Source organism: Chrysemys picta, chromosome 1 (genome assembly GCF_011386835.1).
Source record: "Chrysemys picta bellii isolate R12L10 chromosome 1, ASM1138683v2, whole genome shotgun sequence".
Classification (NCBI taxonomy): Eukaryota; Metazoa; Chordata; order Testudines; family Emydidae; genus Chrysemys; species Chrysemys picta.
In genome coordinates this window covers 153,228,827-153,243,103 of record NC_088791.1, presented here as the reverse complement: position 1 = coordinate 153,243,103, position 14,277 = coordinate 153,228,827, and the positions used below count along the sequence as shown (strand labels likewise).

At 43.0% G+C, this 14,277-nt stretch overlaps 1 protein-coding gene across 10 annotated transcripts in view; it reads right to left on the bottom strand.

Annotated features, from left to right (window-relative positions):
• The window catches only part of ZBTB20 (zinc finger and BTB domain containing 20), a 660,688-nt gene extending 649,443 nt beyond the window's left edge, over window positions 1-11,245 (bottom strand). For 7 of the 10 annotated variants that reach the window (XM_065587191.1, XM_065587117.1, XM_065587241.1 and 4 more), the window contains exon 1: window positions 10,915-11,011. The gene's annotated coding sequence lies outside the window, so the exon portion shown is untranslated. Of the gene's footprint in view, window positions 1-10,914 lie in introns of all 10 variants that reach the window. The other 3 variants (XM_065587258.1, XM_065587254.1, XM_065587156.1) reach the window with 2 other exon arrangements.
• Between the last annotated feature and the right edge of the window lie 3,032 nt (window positions 11,246-14,277).

The window sequence follows — 14,277 nt, the reverse complement described above, 5'->3', positions numbered from 1 at the left end:
GATCATGGGGTTTAAAGAGATGTCAAAGAAATTCTGTGGTTGTTATAGTCCAATGATAGAAATTTCATTAATTTACAGCAAAATGTTAGCATTCCCTTTGAGTAGAACTATACAATTATTTTAATTCTAGATAAATTAGCAGAAGCTGAGTTGATACCAAGGTGGATTGGTCTGAATTTGCCAGTCAAGGAATGTTGTACAACTGCATCTGCCACTGAGAAGCTGCTACGGTTGGATTCAGAACCAATGACGCAGCACAGTTTCACGTGGCTCTGATAACACATAGGTAAACGGCTGGATTGCCAAATCCCAGAGGTCAAAAAAACATTGATAAAGCAAATTAAACGCATGAGATTTCCAACGTGACATGAACAAAAAAGCCCAAACAAATCCAATTCCCAATGCTCATGTCCCTGTGACCCAAATGGCACTATTACAAGTGATTCCTGGAAAGAGCAGGAATCTTATAGGAAAATACCCTGCAGTGAGGATGGTCCGTGTTGAATCTGCCAGTTGTTGCACTGATTCAGACTTGGCCATATCTCTGCGCTTTTGCACTAGTAAGCAACCAGGGCCGGATTTAGGGGCAGGCGACTCAGGCTTTGGTGCCGGGCTTGAGGGGCACCAGGCTCAGGTGCTGTTTTTGCTGCCAGCGACAAAAGGGAAAATAGAATATTTGAAGTAGCATGTTTCAGGTATTCTGTATGTGGATTCATTTTTCACTAACCTTCTGGACCTTTGTAGAATCTCATGAAACCTTCTAGACTTTCTGAGAACTACTTTTTCCTCAAACCTCCTAAAATGTTGTCAGCCATGCCCTTGCAGGCATATATGGGGCAGGGCGTCACCAGTCAGTCAGTGAGATATAAGAATGAACTGAAGTTAAGTGAGAGCCCAGCTGCAATATTGTGAACCTTGTTTTATTGTGTAATTGAGAAAGTGCACTTGTTTTAAGACTTGAAGAGAATAAGTAGCGACTAATAAAGGACATATTTAATGAGATGCCAGAGATATCAATCTAACCCCTATCTACACAACAGCATAAAAGACATACTGTTACTTCTTTTACCATGCTTAACACGCAACGTTTGATGACTTCCTAAGTCTGTGGAACATAGATTTTTACTCTCCCAAATACTGTCTGTTTTCCCCTGTAGAAAATAAAAGATGTCCCTGAAGAAGCCTTCAGGAGCTCAGTCTAGGAAGCAAAAAGCTCAACTGCAATCTAGTTGGCATCCAGGAGCAAATTTGATGGGAAATAAATGGAGTTGGGGGGGGAGCCAAAGATGCTCCTCATTTGGGGCGCCATTTAGTTTAGGGCTGGCCCTGACCAACCCTCCCTCAAAGCACTCAGACTGTAAGCTAGGTCTGCAATCTCAGGTGACAGCTCCAAACCTTTCCTGTCAGGCTACCTTTATACCTTACTCAGAAAGCAGAAGAAGTTATAGGACATTCCACATATGTCCAAAAGCCACTAGATTTCCACCTTCTTTGCCACATATACCACATATATCTAGGGCAACTGAAAGGTTATTTAAGACTGCAAAGGGGAAATTAATACTCAGTGCATTTCCAAAGTAGAAATTGCGAGTTGCTGGAATCACTTATTTAAAACTTTTTCTCAAGTACAGCAAGACGAAAGTGAAGTAAAATCGTCTAGAGTGGGTTGGAAACACTCTCTCCTGAAGCCCTAAACATCACTTCTAGTGACATTAACTTGAGCTACATGTCCCATCGGAGAGTAAGTGTCAGCAAAGTAAATGCATTAGTTAAAGCTTAATAGTAGTTTAGTGTTCAATATCTTGAAATATTAAATATGTTTTTTCCCAAAGTAAACTGCTATTCAGTTTTAATGAAGACATTAACCTGCTTGATTTGTAAGCTCCTGTGGGAAGCCAGTCTAAAATACTGTCACAAGAGGTGGGCAGAAGTAACAAGAGCTATGACAGAAAATCAAGCACATTTTAAATGTTAAAAAAGCAGCCAGAAAATGAGTCTCAATATGCTCTTGTTTTCTTTTAATTTTGTTTATTTTTTGGTAATGTGATTTGTGCCCTTTAAAAGATGCCGATTAGGGCTGGTTATAATGTTCATGGCAACAGTGGGTGTTGAAATCTTGGTGAGTTTTCACTAATGAGTTAGTCAACATGAAAATGGGAAAATTCAGATTAAAACTGATTTGGGTCAGAATCAGAGCTTTGGTTTGGCTGCTTTCAAACAGAATCCACCCCTGTGGCTTTGATCCCAGTTTGAATTTTCTGAATTGACTTTGGATGCAGGATAAATCTCATGGGAACAGATAATCTTATGAATTTTCAACTAGAAATGCTAGAGATCTAGTGAGATCAGCTGAAATGATGAGTCTCTGAGCAATTAAACTGGGTGTATACTTTCCCTGAAGTGTATATTGGTGAACTAACAATGGAGACGAGCTGGCTGCTTTGTTTCACTGTGGCTGTGTTTATTTCATGCTGTCAAGCATGGATTCTGACACTTAACAGTATTAATATTGCTATTTCTATTGATATAATTAGCACTGCTATAAATAATAGCTAAGGCTGCCATAGCTAAGTATATCATTGCAATCAGCAATATCAGGGCCTCCTTTATTACACAGCAGCCTGGAAATACAAGCTGACAGATCTAAACAAGAAGACAGTCACTGAGCAATACCAGTGATTCTAATGGCCCAGTTAAAAGTGGCTATTGCTGTATGTAAGACTCTTCTAAACAAACTAATTTATATGTGTGAGACTAAAGTTTCTCACTAGTCTCACACTTGCCAACATCTGAATGCTATAAATAGGCAACCCTGCTTTCCAGCCATATGATATGAATAACTTGTATGGACTTCAGTGGAAGTTATTCATATGCTATGATGGTAGAAGAGGGGCCAGGTATGATTAGGACAGAAATAGGGACATACCTTTAAATTCCACTGAAATACACTAGTTTAGGAGAGATTTTTAGCAAGATAGAGTGGGAAATCATTTGCTAACTAAACAAAACAAGAGGAGGCTGATCTTCTTGAATAGGGATGCTATTTGAATCTCACACTACACCTTATTATACTTAAGAATATTTAAGTGACAACCTGATCTAGTAGTCCAAATAATTGACTTGGAACCAGGAACTTTAAAGGCTCTCCCAGTGTATTTCAATGGACTCTGCTACAGTCTCACTATGGTCAAAAAGCATCCACTAGCTTTGGGGGCATCTATTTTTTGTGTCCAACATAAAACAGCTTAGTCTGATTTTAGAGGTGCTGAATACCCACAATTTCAAGTGACTTCAAAAGGACAAGTACATGCTCAGTACCTGTAAAAATCAGCCTCAAAGTGTCTCAAGGCGTGTACCCAGAAACAGAGGCATCCTAAATTAACAGCAACTTTTGAAATGTTAGGGCTTTCTTGATTTATCTTCTTTTCATTCTTTGTAAAATGAGGATAACACTAGAGTATGTACCTCCCAGGGAGTTTGTGAAGATTAATATTTGAACACTGTACATGTAAACTGGATCCCTGTGTTTTTATTTTTTCATACAGCTCTGAGTGTCGTTTGCCATGCAAGCTTTGAGTGTTCGACCTTTTTAAGCCAAAAGCACTAGCTGTCCAAAACTCAGAATGGGTGGGGAAGAGGTTGTGTGGGAGTTTAAGTAATTTGTTTAATTACCAGTGGGTGTGAGACGTGCATTTTCAAGTACTACAGGACAGCAAAACCAAACCATTTTGTATTCGTTTTACATTAGGACAGGGCCGTGTCGATACCCTTATCTACCCTTGGATAGACTGCTCAAGAGACAGAGTTGCTAGCTTCAATACACAAACTTACAACAGTAAATTGTGTAGCAGTACAATTCAAGGAAAACTTTGGACTATTTTACTAAGGCTATGGCTACACTTCAGAGCTTACAGTGGCACAGCTGCACCACTGTAGCGCTACTACTGCAGATGCTCTAAGGCGACGGGAGAGCTCTCCCATTGACTTAATTACTCCATCCCCCATGAGTGGCAGTAGCTATGTCAGCTCGAGAAGCTCTCCCGTCGATATAGCGCTATCCACACCAGCGCTTAGGTCGATGTAACTTACGTCACTCGGGGGGTGACTTAACCATATCCCTGACTGACATAATTTATACTGACCTAAGATGTAATGTGTACACAGCCTAAATTTTTTTGGTCTAGCTCACTTGGTATGTGGTCAAAGTTCTCACACAGCATAGTATCTCTTGCAAAAATCCTAAAATCAAATGCATCCCTTGTATAACTCCACTGATGTCATTTAAATTACTCCAGAGATTAATTTAATCTTTAGGGGCTCATTCTGCTCTCTGGTGTAATGTGGACTAACTCCACCAAAGTCAACAGTTACAACCAGAATTTGGCCTCTAGTGTCAAGTCAGAAGATCCATGAAATGTCTTCTATCTAAGGTACTTATACACTCCCCATAATATCTGAGCACCTCACAATCTTAAATATATTTATCCTCAAACACCTATGTAAAGTAAGAAGATACTGTTATATCCATTTTACAGATGGAGAATAGAGAGACTAAGGCTAGGTCTACACTACCCGCCTGCATCGGCGGGTAGAAATCGATCTCTCGGGGATCGAATTATCGCGTCTCGTCGGGACGCGACAATCGATCCCTGAATCGACGTTCTTACTCCACCAGTGGAGGTGGAAGTAAGCGCCGTCGACGGGGAGCTGCGGAGGTCAATTTTGCCGCCGTCCTCACAGCGGGGTAAGTCGGCTCCGATAGGTCGAATTCAGCTACGCGAATAGCGTAGCTGAATTTGCGTATCTTAAATCGACCCCCACCCCGTAGTGAAGACCTGCCCTAAGTGATGTGTCCAAGGTCACAGAAGAAGCCTGTGACAGAGCTAGAAACTGAACTCAGGTCTCCCAACTCCCAAGACAGCAACCTAACCCTGATCCATGAACCTTTTATAATTATATTTATCATGGAACACGGAGTATTGATGATATGTACTACGGCACTTCTATTTTAAACAAAGCAGGGAGGACATAAGGAATAGTTTCTCTTGTATCTAGATAAAAAGTCAGACTTGGGTTATGTCGGTTTCTCTGAAAAAAACGTATATTACAAAGGGTAATATAACTCTCCCATCTTTCCTGATTGCTCTCATTTCTCTGTCTTCTGTAGTTCCAAGTGAAGTAAGAGTACAGTCCAAGACTACTAACGTACCTCCCTCGGGAGTCCACATTCTGAACTGCATAAATCAGGTTCCATCGGGTTTCATCATGCAACAGACCATATAAAGTGGAATTTTCAAATGTGCCACAAGTATTCACAAGTCATTTAGGTGCTTTTGAAAATCCCACTTCTACTAACCAATTTTTATTTTGGATTGAAAACTCCCAATGTTTAGCCCCAACATATTTTCCTCATGAAAATTACAAAGAGCTAATTTTGTTTTGATGGTACTTCACTGCTACTCTGCATCAAGGGTCTTCATGATTACAGTAAGGTAAACAGTCCAGACTTGCTGAAGTCACCCATGTCAGCCTCCCATTACTATCGATCCTGTAATGATAGGTACACACTTTCTATAACAGCTGACTATTTCAACAGACATTTAATTCAGGTGCAATCATTCAAGCCATCCACAGCCCAGGGCAATAATAAGGTTAGAAAAAACGTATTTTACAAAGTATGTAATTACATCTGAATCTTGATTAGTTAATATCTGTTGAGTGCTTTGAAGACATTAAAATACAGGTCTGTCTCATCTTACGCTGGGGTTACGTTCTGCAGTCAGCGCCTAAAGCGAAAATCACGTATAGTCAAAATTACATTGAGTGTAATGGCGGGCGGAATCCCCCGCACTACAGAAACAGTATTTAAATTGTTATTTTTCTTTTTTTTTTGTTTTAGTTTTTTTGCCGACCGCGTAAAGCTGAAATCGCACATGTTAAATGCGCCTAAGATGCGACAGACTTGTAACACTTCTTTTACAGCATCTTCCATATCAAGATTCCTAAGTATTTACAAACAATAATGAATTAGGCCTCACAAACCCCATCCCCATACTAGCAGGTGGGTAAAGTATTATCCCCATTTTACAAATGGGATAACTTGGACACAAAAGAGGTTAGACCTACAGCTTTAAAATCCCACCTGTGTTGAGATTTCCTGCCCCTATTCAAGCAGTCCCACTGAAATTAAGTAAGCTTGCAGAAAAGCTAGGAAAATAACCCAGAACTACTGAATACAAGGGCTGTGGTTTAACAACTAGAGAATACTATAAAAATGCTGTATTTATATGATGGGTGCTAAGGATTAATATTAATTCTTAATCCCAACCAGATAACTCCGTACAGAAGACCTGACACCCCACTTTTCATTAAAGATTTAATAGCAAAGACAGTGTTATACTGAGGTCTCATAAGACTTTCTTATACAAAATACACAACAGAATATTTCCTATAATATTAAATTAATACAGATAATGAAAATAACACCATTATTTTTAAATAAGTGAACAAAGCAGATTGTATGATAGAGTATACTTGATTTTTTTATCCATTTCTTCATTAAGTTATTAATTTGCAAAATAAGTAATTCCACAGATGGCTCTCCGAGTTATTAGTTTGAATTATTACATTTCTGCTGTATATCCAAATCAAGACCAGACTGAGGTTTATGTTGAGTTGAGTTGGGTTGGAGGGAACACCCAAAACAATGAAGCCAAGAGGTACAGCTGTTGTCTTGGTTGCAGAGATTCTATCCCCAGCTCCTCCACTGATTTGCTGTATAACTCTGGCCAAGTATCTTCACCTAATTTAGGATCTTCTATAGCACCCATCACTTTAATATTTAAGTCCCTCCAAGGAAAATTAGATGGGTTTAGAGGAGTCCCAATGGACTTTATGAAGTCCTCTGCTCTTTTCCTTTAATCAATTACAGTGGCACTTGTCTGGATTATATGGAGGGGGGGGATCTTTTTCTTGTCCCTGTGACCTCTCCATCTGTAATATAGAAATAATTTCCACCTTTGCAAGGTGACTTTTTGCATGTACAGATGACAAATGTATGTAAAAGTAAAATAGTAGAATGAATTGGCTTGTAAGTATATGTCACTGCCCTCTGCTGGATTGATTCTGAATAGTTCAACTCTGTGTCATAGGCCCTCTACTGCTAAAAGCTAAAAAGATTCTCTTTTAGCTTAAGTGGCAGAGACCTGTGATTTTAGAGCAGAAGGCCCTTGTGTCACAATTCAGTAATGGCAACCATGAAATTCTAGCTGGCCACTTAATTTTACTGTATTATTAGGAACCCGGGTTAGGACTCATTTGAGGCCATGCACTAATTTTTGGAAAGATATGAAATACCCAAAACTTTGGCAACTGTTTAGATATTAAATCACAAATTGTCTCATACATGCCATCAGAAAGTTTTCTTCTGTTAGAAATCTGGGATTTTTACACCTACAGATTAAATGATTAGATTTTAAATAATGCTCAAATCTTCTGTAATGTTCTTCCCACATTACAAATGGACTATTAAATCAGTGGAATGCCAATCAAATGCTTTTGTACTTTGAAAGAAAGGTTTAAATAACAAAAGCTGTTTTTCAGGCTTCTCTCTCTCTTTCTCACACTTAAGTCAGTGTTCTATGTACATTCATTACAACGTATTTACTATCTTTTCTAGTAAGACCACAATTCAAAAGATTTTGAGAATGTGAATTTTTAGAAGAGTTACCATCAGGGAGTCTCATGAATTCTGGATCTCATTACTCAAACTTGTTGAGGAAGAATATAACGTTCTGTACTAAACTTCAAGATATAATGTTTATATGCAGAAAAAAAGAGTTTGTGGTACAATTGTTCTAGCAGGTTTGGGAGCTGGGAGCTCTGAGTTCAAGTCCTAGCTCTGCAACTCACTCGCTGTATGACCTTGGGCAAGTTACTAATGAGTTAGGGTTAGATTTTCAAGAGATTAAGCTCAGTGGCGCTACATTAATTTGCACCATCTGAGGCTCTGATCCTCAGTATTCAAAGATACTCAGTAAAGCTGGCAGGAAAACAGAATCTCTCTCTCACATGGAAAATTTCAAAGTTCAGAAAAAAATTCATCCCAAATTGGGGCAAAAAGTAAAAACCTTAAAATTTTTCAGAGGACAGAAATTCTGAAAAATTTCATCAGAACTGAAACAGAATTTTTCCTCGAAGGCTCTTGTCAATTTCACGTTCTCTCTGCAGGCAGAATGTATAACTGACAAGAGCCCTCCAGGCAACCAGCCATGATTTTCCCCATAGAAAACTAAAGTGTTCTGGCAAAACTGACATTTTCCCTCAGAAAAATTCAATTTAGCAAAAAGGGCATTTTCTATCAGAAAATGTATTCCAATAGAAAATTCCCAACCAGCTCTAGTACTGAGCATCCACAGTTCTTATTATTAAAGACATTCAAGCCATTAACCTCCTCATGCCTCAGAATTTCCCTATTTGTAAGAGGGGGATAATACTACTTTCTTACCACACAGAGCTGGTTTTTGGCTTAATTTATAAGTGCTTGCAAAGCACACTGAGCTCCACAGATGTAAGATGCTGTAGAAGAGCAGTCTTATTATTATCCTCTTAATTTCAAAGATATGATTTGTACATAAAAATGCATTCCAGAAAGACCCACTGAAATGTGCAAATTTCAGGACTGTCTGCTGTATAATCATAAATAATCACATTTCTAGAATATAAAGACATTTTTCTCCTATAATAATTACTTAGATCTCAGAACTTGGCTTCAAGCAGGCTTGGTTCATTTTACCAGATTGAGATTCCTTTAATTTATTTGTTTTATTGCAGTTATTATTGTTATGCTGTTTAACACAGGGGCCAACTTAATTTTACAAGATTGTGCATATCCTCAAGATTCTGAACATATTTAGAGAATGGGATGGGATTCTAGAATCTAACATAGTGTAGATCTCATGAAAACTATTTCCTAGAGACAAGTATGTTCTAAGATTTTCTTGATACCTCATTCAAACTCACTCTGACAGAAAAAGCTGGTGTGAGTGTTTATGTCTCGGGGGGGGTGAGGGAAGAGAGAGAAACACATCCTTCTTTCTGACCAACCTATTACATTTAGGGATGTCATTGACATTTGTCAACCAACAGTCCCAGCCTCTAAATTATGTAACTGATATCCCCTTATCACCAGCTGAGACAGTCAGGACATGGTAACAGAACTAACACTTCACTATTTCTCCTTTGTTAACTCTGGAACTTTAAAATAATTTTAATAATTTAGAAAACACTGGAATAACCATTTATAATGTTTTCCAAAAAACAATCCAATTTCAAAGTGAAAATATATTTCGGTCCTGATGCTGTATTTATCCAACCACCCAAAAGTGGATTTTCTCCCTACCAGTATCTCAACAGGCATTACCTATCCACAGGGGATCCTCATTTCAATCTTTTCTCTTTGACAGCTACAGTTACATCACTTTTCTTTTTTTAGGAGGTGGCGAACTAAATGGCAGTAGCCCTTTCATTTAACTTATGATTCTATTAAGGGAACTGCAGGAATCTGGGATAGGAGGCCCTGTGATCTTTGTATCTGCAGATGCTTGGCCCTGGAATTGCAAATGACCGACTTTCTTGAAAACTAATGTCAAAACTGCTCCATGAACTGTCCGAAGGGCTGTCCCCCTGCCATAGGATCAAAATGCACATTTTCTCCACTAGTCTGAAGGGAGAAATCCAAAACAGATATAATTTGTGTTATAGAGATGCGTACCTCCACCTTACCCCTCCTGAGCAACCAAGCTGCTCTTTTTTCATTTAATTTATAATAAATTTACCACCCTTTTATAAAACATGGTACCTAACTGCTATGCAACAAAGCAAAAAGGGAAATTATTTGGTAGAGCAGGAGATACAGGTGTAATTTTGTCAGGCACAAAAAAGAAAAAGTTCCAAGCACCTGGTGCCATGAGTAGGACAAGCTCAGACTTGGCAATAGAAAGATACCTGCCCCAAGACATTTTTCAGCGTCAACGTCGTATCTGAAATTCAACACTTGAGTTTCACCTGGACAATTCAAACCCCACCTGCCTTCTCTTCACATGAACCATTACCCCTCTTCTACAGTTATTTTCAGCACTATTTATAATCTTTAGATATTGGTTGGTTGTCAGCATCCGGGGGTTGGGGGGACGGCAGAAGAGCGCCCTTGCAGGGAGCGCGCCGGGGTTGGAGGCAGGCGAGGTGCAGGGACTGAGCGGCTCTGGCGCCCGGGGGGATGGAGCGGGCTGCTCATCGCCGCGGTGCGATACTCTGTCCCCAGGGCAGGGTGAGCACAGCGCGGCGGGCGAGGCGGGCTCCTCACCCGGCCCGGCCCGGCCCAGCCCAGCCCCTGGGGGGTTAAAAGCGCTGACCGCACGAGAGGTGCCGCCACGTTCAGCGCTACAACTTCAGTCCTTCAGGGGTGTGAAAAAAACACCCCCTTGAGCGATACAAGTTTTAGCGCTGGAAAGCGCCAGTAGAGACCGCGCGTTATCGCCGGGCGTGTTCCCCTGGCGTGCCCGGTCAGGGCCACCGCGCTGGCGCGGCAATCGCCGGCCGGGGGGCGGGGGCACCGAGCGGGGGTGTAACGGTTTCCAGCGGGATTTGAACCCCTGGGCGGGACCCGCGCTCCGGACGCGCCTCCGGCAGAACTTTTCTTTTGCTCGAACTTCGCCGCGCGGAGCCGGCTCGGGCACCTCAGCCACGGCTCGAGCGAGCGAGCGCGCGCAGCCCGGCATGCTCGGGGGAGCCGCCTGCCCCCCAGAACCCCTCCCCTTCTCCTCAGTCCCCACCCCACAGGTACCCCCAATGGGCGGGGCGAGGAACCTGCCGGCCCCGCCCCCTAACCCGCGTCTGACCCCGGAAGCGCGGTACCTCTCTCATCTTCTCTCTTCCCTCTGCAGCAGCTCCACACTTTCACATGCAGCCGCCGCCGCCTAGCCGGCCCCCTCATTGGCCTGTTGCCCCGGATACCCATATGCCGATTGGCTCAGAGCCACGCTACTCCCTAGCGGGCCCCGCCCACAATCACGCACTCTTTTCCTCCCCGCCCGCCTCTGGATGTTGGTTCTTTATTGGTGTAGCGGTGCTCTCTGGTCCGTTATGCGCCCAGGCGATTGGTTCAGCCACTTGTTCATCAAGTGAAGTTCGTCTGTCATTGGCAGAGATCCGAAAGATAAAGTCCACTTTCGCGATGACAGGGTGTTGATTGGATTAGTTTTGTTGTCAGTTTCCCCGGCGGTTGAGTGATGATTGGCTACCCAAGACACCCCGCCCAACACAGCAAGTTAGGTTGCGAATCCTCCCCTTTCTACGCATTTCTATTTCCCATTTTATTTATTTATTTATTTGCTTCATAAACTTAAATGACCCCGGAGAAGAGGGGGGCGGGGCGGGGCCTCACGGAGACGACTACCAATGGGAGAGGGAGAAGGGGTAGGGCCGATAACCGTGCTGGCCAATAAGGAGAGAGCAGCGGCTCAGGTCTTGGCATGCGGCCGGCCCAATCATCCCTTCCCCCTTTCCTTAACCCTCTGCCTGGCACCGGCGGCAGTTAATCACTGTCTGTGCCAGGAGAGGGATGTGGATTGCACCATTCCCATCTGAGGGGGAGTGGCGAGACAGGCTGTACCATCGCCTACACTAGTGGGGGGGGGGGGGAAATTTGGAACAGGTCCAGCCTGCAAGGCGGGGAAGGTCAGGGCTGAGCGGGGAGCAAGAGAAATGCCGGGGGCGTGCAGGGGGCGGGCAATAATGCCCCTAGCCTGGGGAGAGAGGGCGCGATAGTGCCCCTTGCCTAGGTGGAGGAGGGGGCAGTAGTGCCCCTGGCAGGGGCGGAGAGAGGGTATACAGGACCACAGTGTTCCACCTTGCATGGAAATAGCGGTCTGCTGGCTGTATTGAACCATGGTCGACCTGTGTATAACTGAAGTGAGCGAGAGGATTAGGGTGACCAGACAGCAAGTGTGAAAAATCGGGACAGGTGGTGTGTGTGTGTGGGGGGGTAATAGAAACCTATATAAGAAAAAGACCCAAAAATCGGGACTGTCCCTATAAAATCGGGACATCTGGTCACCCTAGAGAGGATAGTCAGGCGCAATGTCCCCACATAAAAAGTAAGAGGAAAAGATTCTCTCCACTGTTAATGGGTGGGTAACAGGGATGCCTTGGGGGGAGTGCAAGCAGTCAGGCCCATGGGTTTGGGAGGGAGGGACCCGCAATCGTTTCCTTCCTAAAGACGGGATGAGTGACATGCAAGGGCTGAAGCTATGAACTCATCCGTTATTTTATTACATTTTCTGTTGTACAACCAAGGACCCAAGTGTGAAGGAAACTTTACAGAAGTTGGTTTGCAAACCTGTACTCATTTTATAATATTATCATCGATGTAGCCTTTCACAAATGCTTCTTAAACCTCATGCCAACTTGTGTGTCAGGAAAATATCATTCTCCCAATTTTTCAACTGGGGAAACTGAGGTACACAGTGACACAGTCACTAGCCCAAGGGCACAGAGCATTCCAGTGACATCACTAGGGGAAAAATTTAGGAGATTCTCAGCTCTAGCCTGTTTCCTAGCCCCCCCCCCCCCATTTCTCTCTCAGGGCCTTCAGCTTTCTGAGAAAGATCCCCATTGAAAGCAACTTGCGTATGTTCTTACAGAGAAGGTGTGCTGAGGTGCAGCAGCACCTCTTGGCTTGAAGTGATTTCCATCATATACAAGGTTTACAGTTTGGTCTGAGTGTCAGGTCAGGCTATGCCTGCTATCATAATGAGAGTAGAGGGTACTATCTGTGGCTCATCAAACCCACTGCCTTGTGGGTAGCCCAGGAGGGTGTAAGACTAAGGGAGCAACCCCTGACAGAAAAGCCCCACTGCCTAGTGGATGGAATCGGGCAAATGTAAGGATATGAGAGTAAACTCAGACATAAAATCCGGAGTGGAGCCCTAAAGGCGGTCAGGTACTAATCTTTTTGTCAACTCCTGTAGCGGATTGGGTACCAGATGTGTTGGTTCTTCCTCTCCTCTGGATTTTACTGGTGATGCCGAGAGGGGGGCCCTGATGCATGGGCAACTCAGGGCCTCCATATCATCTGCCCAGGCTTGCGCCCTGGAGAGGTACTCCAGCTTTGCCTCGAGCATCGACACAACACGGGAGGCAGCAGTCACTGGTTCTAAGCTCTTACTCAATTGGCGTAGAGTTGAAGGCCAGGGGCTGTCTCTGATGGTGGGACAGATCATTGTATCTCACTGGACAACCACTGCCCTCCATAAAACTGGACAGCCTCCAGACAATAGCATGTTGTCCTGCCACAGTCTGCCTGCTTCCATGGGTGCTTGGAGCTTAGAGTTTTATAACTTGACAAGTGGTCTGTAACCAATGCACCTGGCAAACCAGGTAAAAGAAAGAAAATACCCTTAAAGATAGGGTGCTGGAACATTCGCACCATGACAATTGAAGTATTTGAGGACTTTTAACAGATCAACGATGCACGTAAAACTGCCGTGATCAATGATGAGCTGAAATGACTCAATGTGGATATCGCATCCCTCCAAGAAACACAGCTAGCATCAAGTGGATCTCTCAGAGAAAAAGAAGACTACACATTTTTTCTGGCAGGGGAAAAACGCAGAAGAAACGCGAGAGCACGGAGTGGGATTTTCCATCAAGAACTCATTTCTGGGGATGATTGAGCCACCTACAAATGGATCAGAGAGAATTTTGGCACTATGCTTGTTCACATCTGTGGGCCCAGTTAATCCTGTGAGTGTGTATACCCCAACATTCTCCTCGTCTTCTGACATCAAGGACCAGTTCTATGACCAATTGAACATCACCATCAGCAAGATTCCAAAACACAAATATGTTTTCCTGCTAAGGGACTTTAATACAAGGATGGGAGCATGAACCAACTGTCTTGGTCAACACAAAACTGGTAAGATGAATGGAAACGGTTAGAGACTTCTAGATTTTATTCCTATTACGACCTCTGTGTAACAAACTCATTCTTCCAGACAAAGTCGCAACACAAAGTGTCTTGGAAACCTCCCAGATCTGGCTACTGGCACCAACTGGATCTTATAAGGCATACCACCCTTAACACCATACTCATTACCTGCAGTTCTCAAAGTACTGTTTTCAACACAGACCACTCTCTGGTATGCAACAAGGTCAGACTTAAACCAAAGAAAATACACAGATTTAAAGTAAAAGGATGTCCTCGTATTAACCTCAGTG